This window comes from Grammomys surdaster, unplaced genomic scaffold, assembly GCF_004785775.1.
Source record: "Grammomys surdaster isolate TR1022 unplaced genomic scaffold, NIH_TR_1.0 185, whole genome shotgun sequence".
Taxonomy (NCBI): Eukaryota; Metazoa; Chordata; class Mammalia; order Rodentia; family Muridae; genus Grammomys; species Grammomys surdaster.
In genome coordinates, this window is record NW_021604630.1 from 9,012,492 (window position 1) to 9,026,763 (window position 14,272).

Below are 14,272 nucleotides of genomic sequence, written 5' to 3' on the forward strand. Positions count from 1 at the left end.
GCCTCCCAAGATCCCCATTTCTTCATACCATCACCTGGGAGCCAGGCTTTCACCTAATGACATGAAGGGGGGAGGGTGGTACATTCAAATTTCAAATCATAATAAACACTCTTGGTTTGCAAAGCTGTCCAACAACAGATTTAACCACTGTTACATCAAATTTCCATTTACATCTAATTATACTACTTTTATAAGCAAAAGATATTTTAGAAAGCTTTTGTTGAGGTTGAAGGGATTGTGACAAATGCAGTGTGGTTAGCATAAGGAGAAATACCACCCAAACAGAGACTTAGGGAACAACTTCTTGGTCCAGCCATTGGGAGGTTTGTCAAAGAACAGTCCTAGGAAGGACACCTATAGGAGATGAAAGGTCTGAGGTACACAAAATGCTGGAGCATCAAAGGAGACTCTTCACCATTGACACAAAAAGGTGGTACCACATAAAACTTTCTTCCTGATAAACCACTTGAGCTCTCGAGATCCCACTATGGTTATCCAAAGGAATGCTTCACCTGGTTCCTCCATCCAATCCTGATCCTCTAGCTTCTCTTCCATTTTGTTTTTAAGCACAGTTGCTTGCATTCTACCTAATCAGCTCTTCCCTGAAGTCCACTTCCCCCGTGGTACCATTGCTCTGCTGTTTAGACGCATCCTTTCTACAACAAATACAGCCAAATTGAGGCGGGGCTTCATTCAATTCTCTGCAGTCATACAGGTCTCTCTACCCAGAGATTAAAGATGTATCTCATTTAGTTAAAAGGGGTACCGAATGTCTCTTGTTGTCTAAGTACACTTCTGTGTTTCTGTGATCTGGCAATGAAAGGATTGCCTTTCTGGTCAATAAACAAATCTAAACCATTCAAGTTAAATGTATTCTTTGTGCATTCTCTTCCCTGAGAAGCATGCTTCTCTTCCATTTCATGTCTCTCCATCTATATTAGTTGGGGTTTCATAGATATGAAGAGACACCATAACCAAAGAAACTCTATTTATAAAGGATAGCATTTATTTGGGGCTGGCTTACAGGGTCAAAGGTTCAGCCCAAGGTGGGAGCAGGCATGAGGATGGAGGAGCTGAGAGTTCTACATCTTGTTCCAAAGGCAAACAGGAGAAGACTACTGTCTTCTAGGCAGCTAAGAGGAGGGTCTCAAAGCCCATATCCACAGTGACATACCTCCCCCAAGGCCATGCATACTCCAACAAGGCCACACCTCCTAATAGTACTACTCCCTCGGCCAAGCATATTCAAATTACCACAGCCTCTCAGAAGCTATTTGTCATATTCAGTTGGCTCTCTTTACTCAGAAACATTCTGTTCTGACAACAGAGCACTAAAATATAATTGCAAACATAGATGCAAAAGGAAATATCCTAAAGAAAGACCTGTCCTGAAAAAAAATCTAAAGACAGTCAACTTATCACAGAAGTCTTTAAGAAACAGTAAGTCAGAGTCCAATTATGCTTTACTGAACATAAAAGTCCATTAAAGGATCTCTTCCTCAAGATTTAAAATACATTAGTAACAAATAGGAAAACAAAGAAAGCATAGACTATCAGATACAGATATAGATACACAAATATTGTTTTTATCCCAGAAATATACTCCTATTATTTTTGAAACAGCTATCTTGAAAGAATAAGAAAACTGTCATCACTTTCTCAACAACATATAATTTATTTATAAAAGGCAACACAGAGATCCACAAAAAATATGAATTGCATCAGGTCAGGAAGTAGATACCATGCCATCTTTTCTCTAAATTTTAAATGGCACAGGCGATAATAAAATGTTCCAAGAGCAAAATATGTCACAGAAGGCTGTGACAATTCTAATAAATGATGATAAATTGTGATGTAGAATAGCATTTGTAAGCAGTTGTGTTCAAAATATATTTTAATGACTTTTTTGGCCAAGAATAACTTTTGGGAAACATTTCATGTAAAACTATTGACAAACAAAATTGATATTTTATTAATAATTAATATAGAAATTTAATTAGTCTTAAAAACCATAATTTTGCATTCAAAGTACTTTTTTTAGACAGTTACCAACAATTCTACTCTCAGAAATTAAAAAAAAAAAGGAAAGTTCAGATGTGGTGGTTTGAATGAGAATGGCCCCCAAAGGTTCATATACTTGAATGTTTTGCCCCTAGTTGGTGGAAATGTTTGGGAAAAATTAGGAAGTATGGCCTCTTGGGAAAAGGTATGTTACTGGAGGTGAGCTTTGAGGTTTCAGAAGCTCACATCACTTGCAGTTATCACTCTGCCTGTGCTTCTGGATAAAGATGTAAGTTCCCAGCTAAGGCCCCAGTGCCATGCCTGCCTACCTACAGCCATGTTCCCCACCATGATGGTCATAGACTCACACTCTAAAACTGCAAGCCCCAAACTAAATGCTTTCTTTAATAAATTGCCTTGGTCATGATTTATCACAGCAAAAGAAAAGGTACTCAGATAAGGTAAAATTTGTACATGAATAGTCACACCCCCACTATTTATGTGAAATTACAATAAAAATCTGGAAACAATTTAAATGTTTATCAACTGAAAAATTAGTAAACAAGCATGTTTCTACAATGCAATAACAGAATGGGAAGAAATAACATGATACATGCTGTAAAATGATTGAACCTTGGGAACATGTAAAGTCAAGTAGCCAATCACAAAGGCTGTGTGTTACACTATTCTGAGAATGTGCAATACTTAAAGCATGAAGATCCATTAACCTAAATAACAAATAACTGATAACCTAGAATTTGAGGAAAATGGAAGGAAAGATGGGAGCAACTGACAATGGATATCAGGTTTCTTTTGAGAGAACGAAGATGTTGAAAAATTACTCATAGTGATGATTACTCAACTCTAAATTACAGAAAACCACAAAATTCCACACTGCAAGTCAGTGGGCTGTAGAATAAATGAATCATATCTCAATAAATCTATTCAAATGCCACTTAAGAATGCCAACTATTCCTGACTATTTATATTATGTGAAGTTTTATAAAGTTTTATAAATACTTGCTTACCAAAATATGTTTGTTGCTGCGCCCAGTTTTATAAATACTTGCTTACCAAAATATGTTTGTTGCTGTGCCCAATTGTCCTGGTATTCTCATGTACAACATCTGCCTATCACACTATAAATACACATAGTAAAAGGCAGAAGAGGCTTCTAAAATTAAAACAGAATCTATTTTAAAATAGAATCTTCCTTAACGCATTTAATTTTGATGAATTTTGTACGAATGATCCAGACTATCTACTAGCCATGGTTAGATTTGAGTCTCCAATAGATACCCCTGACTACAAAAGTATACCAATAGATCATTTCCCTTCCTGACACAAACATTATGAATGTATTAATGTTAGCTCGAATTTTTAAAAGTAAAACTAAGGAGACAAATTGATACTAAAAGCAAAATAATAAGTCTTATCATATGAGAAGAGAGTACCATTTGGAGATTCATCCAGTTCAGAATTACCAAGGTTTTGGTATAGGAGAAATGACTTCCTGAATCTTAAATATTCCTATATCACCCTGGGAATTTGACTTATAATTTTAAATTTATTATAAGGTCAAAATGATTCCTTTATTACTTTGTATTAAAACTTCAGCCGTATATGAAACAGTACTGGTTTAATATATTTTTCTAATAAAATTTAAGATAAATATAGGTAGTGAAACAGTATTTTGGGGTGTATTTATTTTATATGCATGTGGGTGTTTAGCCATGTCAGTATCTGTATCACATGCAAGCCTCATAACTATGGAGATCAGAGAAAGATGTCAGATGCCCTGGAACTGGAGTTATGGATAGCTGTGGGCCACCACATGAATGCTGAGAACCAAACCTGGGCCCACTGCAAGAACAGTATAAATGTACTTAGTCACCTTAAAAGACTCTTAGTTATGTCACCTAGAGATATCTTACCTGTTAGTAATTACACAGCAACACAGAAAGAATAGATTCATTCCCAGTATACTGAAGTCAAGGTGATAATGTGAGTCCTAACAGTGTTTCTCCGTGGTCTATGTACATCAAAAGCATCTGAAGCATCTGTGTTAAACATTCGGGACTGAATGATTCTTGGAGACAGAAATATAAAATCTGGTCGGCAACAGAACCGGGTATACAATGAGGGTTGCCCCTCTGCCTCAAAAACAATACCTTATTGTTGAGTTTTCACGCAGAGGAGAAATAAAAGGGAATAATGATTAGTTTTAATTGACATCTTTGCACAATCTAGAATCACTCTGGAACAGTGTCTTGATTAGGGCTTGTCAAGACTGGTTGGTCTATGAACACATCTGTGGGAGATAGTATATACATGAGTGTTGTGTTTTGTCTGCATGTATATACACACACACACACACACACACACACACACAAGGTGTATACTTGGCCTTCTGATGTCAAAAGAGGATGCCAGATCCTCTGAAACCAGAGTTAGGGATGGTTGAGAGCCGTCATACGAGTGTTGGGAATTGAACCAAGTCATTTGCAAGAGTAGCAAGTGCTTTTAACCATTGGGCCATCTCTTCAGTCAACTGTATCTTTTTTGTTTGTTTGTTTGCTTGCTTGTTTTATTTTTAACACAGTGTCCTCTCCTCACTCCCTGTGGTGTTTTTAAGATGTTTTGAGATGATGTCTTGTAGCCCCGTGGTTTTTATCAGTGGTTCATTGATTTCATAGCAGGATAGTGTTTCATCTATGAGAAAACAACACTCATAGATTTTGATTTTCATTCTCATTTTGAAAAAAAAATTTAAGCATGCAGGAAATTGGTGGAATAGAGGTTCTCTGTACCGTCAGCAAAGTTTCTTCTCTGGTTGTACCTTACTGACAAGCATTCTATACTGAACTATGTCCCAGCCTTCTTTTTACTCTTCATTTTGACGCAAGGTATCACTAATCTGCTTGGGCTGGCCTTGAATTTCCATAGGCTACACAGACCTTTATCTTACAATCCCCCTCCCAAGTAGTTGATATTACAGGCTTACGTGAACAACTCTGGCATCTTACTTAGTTATAGTACACAATCTTGCCCAACATACTAACCAAAATGTGCATCTAAACATTTTTGCCACTTTTCTATGTACATAAGTTTCAATCTTTAAAACATTATACTAATGGACACTTCAGTCATTTCCTTCATCTCTGCCTCTGCCTATTAGAATGACTAGAATTACAACACCTATATTACCAAATACCCATGAAGAAGCAAAACAACTAAATCTGCATCCACTGTAGGCGCAAAATGGCCTACTACGAAGAGAAATCTGCTTACCAAAGGGCTTCTACATAGTGTATGGTGTCAATTATATAGCATTCTGCAGGAGGCAACACTGACAGGCAAAGAACAGAAGATGACTGAGCAGACTGCACTGATCTTTGGTGCAGTGAAGTGTTCTATATGATACTAAAATGATGCTGTAGAGAATACAGTTGTAAAATATCAGCGACTGTACCTGGGTGTGAGACCAGGGGAAGTTCTCAACTTGTTGGGGTCAAAGCCAAAGTGTCTTCTCAGCGTGTATGTTTTCAGACACGTCACGTTCTCTCTAGCACTGCACGAGTACACCTTCTCCTCACACCTCTACAGCACGAGTGTGATCAATGTAAGCTTTTCAAAGATGCTAGCTAAGAGAGGCTACCAGAGTGGGTTAAGTTTGTGATCCTTTAATTACTAATGAGACTGTGCGTCTTCTTACCATCACTGTTATATCTGTCTTCTCCTTTGTAAGATATGGCTTCAAGTCTTTGAACACTATATTTGGGCTAATTATCTTTCTAACATGGATCTTATTGTCTGCTATTATTTACACAGTGATATATATTATAATCATCTCCTCCCACTGGATTAATTCTTCATAGAGATCTTGCTGAATACAGTAGTGTGTATAATGAAACAAACTCTTTATGTATAGCTCATGGTTTTCTCATAAAAGTTCCTCCTTACCCAAGGTAAAAACTTTTGTGTTTGGATTTTCCTCTAACAAGCCTACGGATTGCCCTGTAACCTGAACTGGTTTAATTTTTAACACATAAAATGTGATATGATCATTTTCTGCATAGATAACCAATGACTACGATATAGCATTTATTGAAAAATCTTTCTCTATTTTTTAACCTATAGGCAGATTCTTTGTAAAGATAATTTCCATAAGCACATACTCTTGAGCTCTATATTTTTTTCCTTCTGATTCTACATATTATCTTAAGTATATAATATCATACTGTCTTAATTGGCAACATAATTAATACAATATACAATATAAACTGTGTTAATATATATTAATATAAGACTCCTCATTTATTTTTACATTTATTGTTAAGAATATACTTGCCTGGTTCATAGGAGCAGTGGAGAAAGGCTATAAAGATCTTCCTTCAGTTTAGTTTGCTAAGATTTCTAGAAGTAGTAAGAGGAACCAGAGAGATGTCTCAGCCATATAAGTACATGTTGCTCCTGCAAAAGGCCGGACTTTGGTTCACAGCACCCAGATCAGTTGGCTCCACCCACCTGTCGCTCCACCTTCAGGGGATCTGACACCCTCTCTGCCCTCCATGAGCACCGATAGTAGTATGCTCATACCTACACATAGACACATAAATAAATGTAAAACATAATTTGTGAGAATCAGGTATTGTAGCAATTGGGATTCTCTGTACACACATGATTTATTTTCCATTCATCTAAATTTCTCTGTATCTCGTTCTTCTTTATGTCCACAGAGAAAATTATATTTAAAGTTGCCTCCAGGTACTTTATGTTCTTCAAGTTATTTTATAAACAGAATGTTATTAATTTCTAATATTTATACAAATGTGCTGACATGAAAATTACTTTACATATTGATCTTGTTAGTGGCATGTATAATATCTTCTATATTCCTTATAATATTTCATCTGTATTTTTCCATTAGTACAGAGACAAAATTTCTGCAATGATGAGCTCCTGTTTCTTCCCCAAGAAGACTAAGAACTATATGTCTTTCTTTTCTGTTATTTTCTTAGCAAAGTCTTTTTATAAATTATATATACAATTTCTGTCTTATTAAGACAAAGAATATGTTTGCTTCTAGATAATCTTAAAAGGGAATTCTTTTGATTTAGAAATAGCCATGTGTGCACATAACCCCAGTAATCAAGAAGCTATGGCAAGAAGGTACCAAGTTCAAAGCCAACCTGGACTCTGTAACAAGACCCTGCGTGTCTCTCTCTCTCTCTCTCTCTCTCTCTCTCTCTCTCTCTCTCTCTCTCTCTCACACACACACACACACACACACACACAAAGAAAGTCAGAATACTTTTAATGTTTCAGTATTAAATATTTATGTTTCTATTTTTTTACGTACAGTTAGTTGATTCTCTATTATAAGTGAAGTTTAAATTTTATAGATGTTATAGAATGCATTCTGTATATTGACTGAAACTACAATATTTATTAACTCAACCAAAATTTATTGAGCATTTAAAATATGTCATACTATCCTAGAGCATAGTATATAGGAGCATATCAGATAAAAGTCCAGGCCCACAAGGGAGTCATTTTCTGTTAAGGAAGAAGAAGCAAAAACAATACATAAAATATACAAATGAACGAAAGAATACAGAGGTAGCATTGCAGTGGAATAAGTGGGATGTTGAGATACTTAGAATAAATCTATAAACAATTCAAGCCAGGCTCACTAAGATGACAGTTGAGAGATCTGAGGGAGGTGAGGAAAACAGACTTACAGATAGGCATTCAAGATGAGCAGAGCTAAAAATGAACAAAAAAAGGCGTAATGTCAGAAAATGTGAGGCAAGAGACAGTACAAATGACTTAGAGCAGGGGTCATTAGGAAGGTCTGAACCTTCCTAACGCTGGGTGATCCTAACACAGCTTCTCATGTTGTGATGACCCCAACCATAAAATTATTTTGTTGCTACTTCATAACTGTAATTTTACAACTGTCGTGAAATTCTTGGAGCTAGGGAGTTGTCATAGGGTCACAATCCACAGATTGAAAAGCATTATCTTAGACGATAAACTAGGAAGTGTCTATGTTGATATGTAATTTCAGTTATTTGTTTCCTATCAGAATCAATAAAGCTTAAATATCTCTTATGAATTACTGCATGAAAAGCACAAACTGCAAAGAATTATAACCATGAGTACTACCAATGTATTATTCTTAACAAAACACTAAAATAACTATCCCTAGGGATGAGCACATAGTTCTATCAGCAAAGTGGTTTCCTTGCAAGCAAGAAGACATGAGTTGCACCTCCAGAACCTGTGTTTAAAAAAAAAGTGTGGGGGTAACATGTGCTTATAAATCCAACTTTGAGAAGTTGCCACAGATAGAGATCTCTGGGGCTCTCTGACCAGCCAGCCCACCTGACGTGGCAAGCTCTGAGCCATAATACACCCTACCTCAAAAAAATCAAAGCAAATAACACCTGAGGAAAACACTGAAAGCCTCCTTCTGACATCCATATTCATACTCCTGAAAGTATATGTGTGCACATGCAATTTATGTTTGTGTGGGTGTGTATGTTCATGTCACACACAAAATAACAAGTTTTATATATGTAGAATAGGAAAAAATACTAATTAACAAGATGCCTTTCCTCAAAGTAACTGGCACTAAAAAAATGCTGAACAGAGGTCACAGAAGACCTGTCAAAAATAAATATGGGAATATAAAATACAAATAATGGGTTTAGACTAAAAAAAAAAAAACAGTAAAGATGTAAAGAGTAAAATGTATACCTAAAAATATAAGCCAAAGCAAACAGGAGAAATGAAGCACTTAAATTCAGGGGTCACAAAGGTGTTCGTGAACCATCAGTTCATGGGATGCTAGTAAGTGTTCAGGAAGGGGAAAAAAAAATAGGTCAAGCCACGATAATCGGTTTCTCACTGCAGGACATCTCAGAGACTTTTCAAATGCTACTGTGACGTATGAATCAGGGGTAAGGGTGAAAAGGGGCACAGCGTAAGTATGCATAAGTGTGTAGCCTTTCCTGTGTTAACTGACCGTGGAACCCTTATTTCAGGCAAAAACATAACCCAGATAGAAAAATGTTGTCCTGTGAGCTAGCAGGGTCAGGTGACATTCATAAAAGACTTTGAAGAGTTCAAAAGTTGTTAAATATGTAAGTAAGTAACCAGTTAAAAGGCTTTTCTAGTTGGTTTTAAGTGGGTTTTTTTTTTAATTTTTATCTTTGGCAGAAAGCCAACCAAAAATTTAGATGGACTAACTAACAAAAATGACCATGTGGATGAATCCAAGATCAAAATGTAGAAAGTCACAATGCTACATTGTATAAAACACGGTAGTTAGACACAAATTCTTTTCTGCAGTAAGAAATAGCTTCAATCTGAGAAAAATAAGCACAAGGGATACATTAAGCCTAACTGACAAATTAAAAAAAAAAAATTGTCAGACTGGATTGTTAATCAACCTGCCTAGAATGAACTTGAGAATAATTAAGCATTTGAAGGCTAAGTCATAGAGTCACACAGATACCCAAATACTGGCTTCTACAAGAATGTTGAAAATTTCTCAATAACCTAAAATTCAGTATGGCTCCTTAGGAAGTATCATTCATACTGATGTCATCTCTGGTCAACAGAAATCTCAGAAAAAAAAAAATGGCTTCGAGAAAGTTATAGAGCCCAGCAGACTCCATATTGGTGTCCACAAGTTCAAGGCCATCCTGAACTATGGAGCAAGATCCTGTCTTAAATGAAAGTAAAAGAGAAAAGGCATGAGGAGAGGGAGAGAAAAGGAAGATAGGAAGTTTGTTTCTCGAAACTCTAGAAGCAACAAGATACAGTAAGAGCCTCTAGCCAGAAGAGCACCATACAACATACCATTCAGTGAGAGCTGACAATCTTATAAAGCCACAGGTCCCCTCATAAGGTTCATGACTTCATAACCCCATTTACCCCTAATTTCCTTCCAAAGGCCCTACATTTGAATTTAATCTTTAATTAAACTTAGGACTTGTCTTTCCAGTATGTGGACTGTTGGAGCATACATTCACACTGCAGCAGGCAGGAAATAATGATTATTTGGAATTTCAACATGCAGTCAGATATCATTAAACAAAAGCTTTAAATATTAAATCCCTATCGAAAGAGATTTTTCTGACCCAGATAGAAAACTGACTTGCTTGCAGAAAACAAAATACCTAAGCAAAATTTCAAACATGGTTTATCTAGGGATTTCAGTGTGGAAATTAGTCTCATTTTCTTTCTTTTTTTTTCTGTTTATTTAAAATGGCTTCTCTCAAACAATACATTCTGACTACAGCCTCCCCTGCCTCTACTCCTCCCAGCTCTCCACTTTCAATCTTCTCCAAATCCACTGCCCTTCCACTTCTCTTCAGAAAGGAGCAGGCCCTGACCACTGAAAATGGAGCACAGAAGATGTGTAGGTTTAGAAAAGGACTGCAGGGATGGAAATGGAGAGGAGCCTGAGGAAAAGAAGGTCCAGCGACAGGCCCGAAGTGGGATCCAGCTCAAGGGGAGATCCCAAGGCCTGACACTATTACTGAGGCTATGGAGTGCTCACAAAAAGGGACCTATCATGACTGCCCTCCAAAAGACCCAACAAGCATCTGAAAGAGTCAGATGCAGATATGTGCACCCAAACAATGAGCAGAAGCTACTGACACCTGTGGTTGAATTAGGGAAAAGCTGGAAGAAGCTGAGGAAGAGGGTGACCCTGTAGGAGAACCAGCAGTCTCAATTAACCTGGACTCCTGAGATCTCTCAAACACTAGACCACCAACCAGGCGGCATACGCCAGCTGATAGGAGGCCCTCAACACATATACAGCAGAGGACTGCCAGGTCTGGGTTCAGTCAGAGATGATGCACCTAACCTTCAAGAGACTTGAGGCCCCAGGGAGATTAGAGGTCTGGTTGGGTGTGGGGTGGGAGGGTGGGGACATCCTCATGGAGACAGGGGATGTGGAACAGTCGGAGGGTGGACAGGGGTTCAGGGTGGGGAATAAAATCTGGAGTATAAAATAATAAATGAATAAATAAATAAATAAATAAATAAATGACAAAAAAAAGAAAAAGAAAGAAAGGACTAGTGAAATGCCAGCTTACCAGGCATAAGCAACAGGTTACCAAGCACTGAACAGGCAATGGCAAAGGTTGGTGGTACCCCTTTAGCCTTGAAAGCTCCCTCAAATGGATGCCAACTCATGTCAGGCATCTCTTAAACCATGCCATCTGCAGCAGCATCCCCTTTATTCCTCTCAACTTTCTACAGAAGAAATTGCTATTCCATTCTGCAGAGTATCAGAACAGGAAAAAAATAAGCTTTAAAGAGACACATGGGTAGCAAGATGGCTCAGTGGGTAGCGGGGCTTCCTGCCAAGCTTGACTGACTGAATTTGATCTCTAGAACCCATGTGGTGGAAGGAGAGAGCTATCTCTTGCAAGCTGTCCTCTGACCTCCACAGAAGTCATGGTGCATATAGGCACGCACACACACACCCCTACACACACACATAAATAAAGAAGTATAACGTTTAAATTCCCTAAACTGTCTTTGCTGAAGATAACATGGGTAGCAACATGTAGTAGCTACTAAGCAACAGTTATGGTTTGAAACCTGCCTGCTGATCTAAGAATCTTTGCTTTTAACCACTACAGCCCTAGTGGTTTTTTTTTTTTTTTTGGTTATTTTATTTATTTACATTTCAAATGTTATCCTCCTCATTTCTCATTTCCCCTCCACAACCCTCCCCCTCCCCCCACTTCTATGAGGGTGCTCCCCCATCCACCCACCCACACCCACCTTACTGCCCTAGCATCCCCCTTATACTGGGGCATCAAGCCATCACAGGACCAAGGGCCTCCCCTAACACTGATGCCAAATAAGGCCATGCTCTGCTACATATGCAGCTGGAGCCATGGGTCCCTCCATGTGTGTAGACTCTATAGTATACTCACATAAAAATAAACAAATAAATCTTGTGGGCTGGAGTGATGGCCCAGCAGTTAAGAGCAGCCCTAGTTCTTAAATGTGAACATGCATCAAAATATCACAGAAAGTATATCGATGCAGATCTTTCTGTGTCCATGTCCCCAGCATCTCTGATTAAATGGATCTGGCTGGAGCTCTCATTTGCTTTTCAAACCAGTTGCTGGTGCTATAATTGGTTCAAACATACAAAATGGACTATGCTTCAGGTGAGGAACAAGGAGATCCCAATAAGAATAGCCTGTAGGCGTTGGACAGGAGCACATCTTGGTGACTGAGTCAGCATGACTGAAAGAAAAAGAGGAATGAAGTCTTACTGGCTGGTTTTGTGTCAACTTGGCACAAACTAGAGTCATCAAGGAAGGATCCTCAGTTGAAGAAATGCCTCCATGACATCCACCTGTAGGGAATTTTCTCAATTAGTGATCTATGGGTAAGGCCCAGCCCATTGTGAGTGGTGCCATCCCTTGGCTAGTGATTCTGGAGTCTATAAAAAAGCAGATTGAGCAAGCCATGGAGAGCAAACCAGTAAGCAGTATCCCTCCCTGGCCTTTGCATCAGCTCCTGCCTCCTGGTCCTGTCTGAGTTCCTTTCCTGACTTCCTTGGATGGTGAACTGTGACCTGGAAGTGTAAGTTGAATAAACCCTTTCCTCCTCTAATTGCTTTTGATCATGGTGCTTCATCACAGTAATTATAGCCCTAAACAAGGCATTGGAGATGCAAGAGATCTTACAAAAATTTTCTTTGAGTGTTTTCTACCATAAAGAAGCAAGCATCTCTTGTCAGTCAAGTAGCTTAACTGTACACAAAAGTTTGAACACAGGGTAGTTAGGAGCAGAGGGATGTCCTCATGCTCAGATCTCCCAACAGTTTTACCTACTAGCACCATGACTGCATATTCTGATCAGAGATGGAAGCCCCGAGAAAGGAAAGGAGTTCTAGAAAGTGAGACTATATCATGGTTACCTCCATTTCATATGCTTGTATATGAGTCCTAAGTCTAATAGAACACGTTGCACTTTGTTTCCTTAAAATTACTAAACTTCAGTCTTTAAGACTTTGGAGAAGAAAGATGGGTGCTATACAAAAGGCAGAATATTTAGTGTCAAAAGTTCTGTATTTAGAGATAAATTACTGTTGACAAGTCATTTGGAGCCTTTATGAAAGAAGAGTAGTTCTTCTTGGAGATATAAGAATCAAACAAATTTGTTGTTTTTTTTTTTAAAGAGCATGCTCATTTGGGGATTATACAGTGTGGCTACCGCTTTTAGTAATGATATAGTTGGTACGAAGTGGTACTAGTCATGAAAGCACATTTGGGTTACCACATGCAATAATGCATGCCATTTACTTATAAACAGGAGTTACTATCTAGGCTCAATGATTCAAAGCCTTGAGGCATCAGTGAAACTGGGTCTCGACACTGCTCTGCAACTCAGCTCAACTGAGCCAATCCAGAGCTGAAAAGGGAAAGAAATCCATTTAGAATTTAGGCACAGACTGGATGACTCATCAGGGTTGGATGGACACATCAAGTCCACCAGACTTCAGCAAAGCCTGATACCTGCCTACATATACTCCGACCAGTATGTTCACACATGAAAACTCAAAAGCAGAAACGTTTCTTTCTTTTAATGGAGGCATTCCTGATTATAGGCTCCCGGTCTGAAATCCATCTCTAAAGCAGCCACAGCCAAAGCTAGAGCCAGTGAGGTGGTTCAGCGGGTGAAAGAGCCTGCTTCTACATCCAATGACCTGAGTTCAATTCCCAGGACTTACATGGTAGAAGGACAAAAGTGACCCCTGAAAGTTTTCCTATGACATCCACAAGTACATGAAAACTTGCACATGCACACGCCTATGAACATAGGCACACACACAATAAATATATTAAAATACAATTTAAAATAAAGTGGTATGCTGTGGCTGTGGAGTCTTGGGTATAAGCTCTGAAACTAGGAAGACTTCAATGCAAAATACCCACACTCCCTTTTATCCACTGAAAACAGATGCTAAGAAGGATGCAGAAGAAACAAGTCTGTTGCAGGACAGTGGATGGTGGTTTTTGCAATCTTCAAAACCTGCAGGTAACTCTGCTCAGGTTTTAATTAGAGTATCTTTAGTTTGCAGGCTCTAAATACAAAACAGTAATCTATTTAAACAAGACACCATATACTATTATTGGTCACCCCCTATAAACATAGCCTAGACAATCTTAGATACATTTCAAAAAACCACAGATATCGAAATAGGGATCCTGGAATAGAA

General features: G+C 38.2%; 1 protein-coding gene across 1 annotated transcript in view; it reads right to left on the reverse strand.

The window, feature by feature from the left end:
* Nrg1 (neuregulin 1) overlaps positions 1-14,272 on the reverse strand; it is a 1,037,838-nt gene that overhangs the window by 991,543 nt on the left and 32,023 nt on the right. The gene's annotated exons all lie outside the window — the stretch shown is intronic.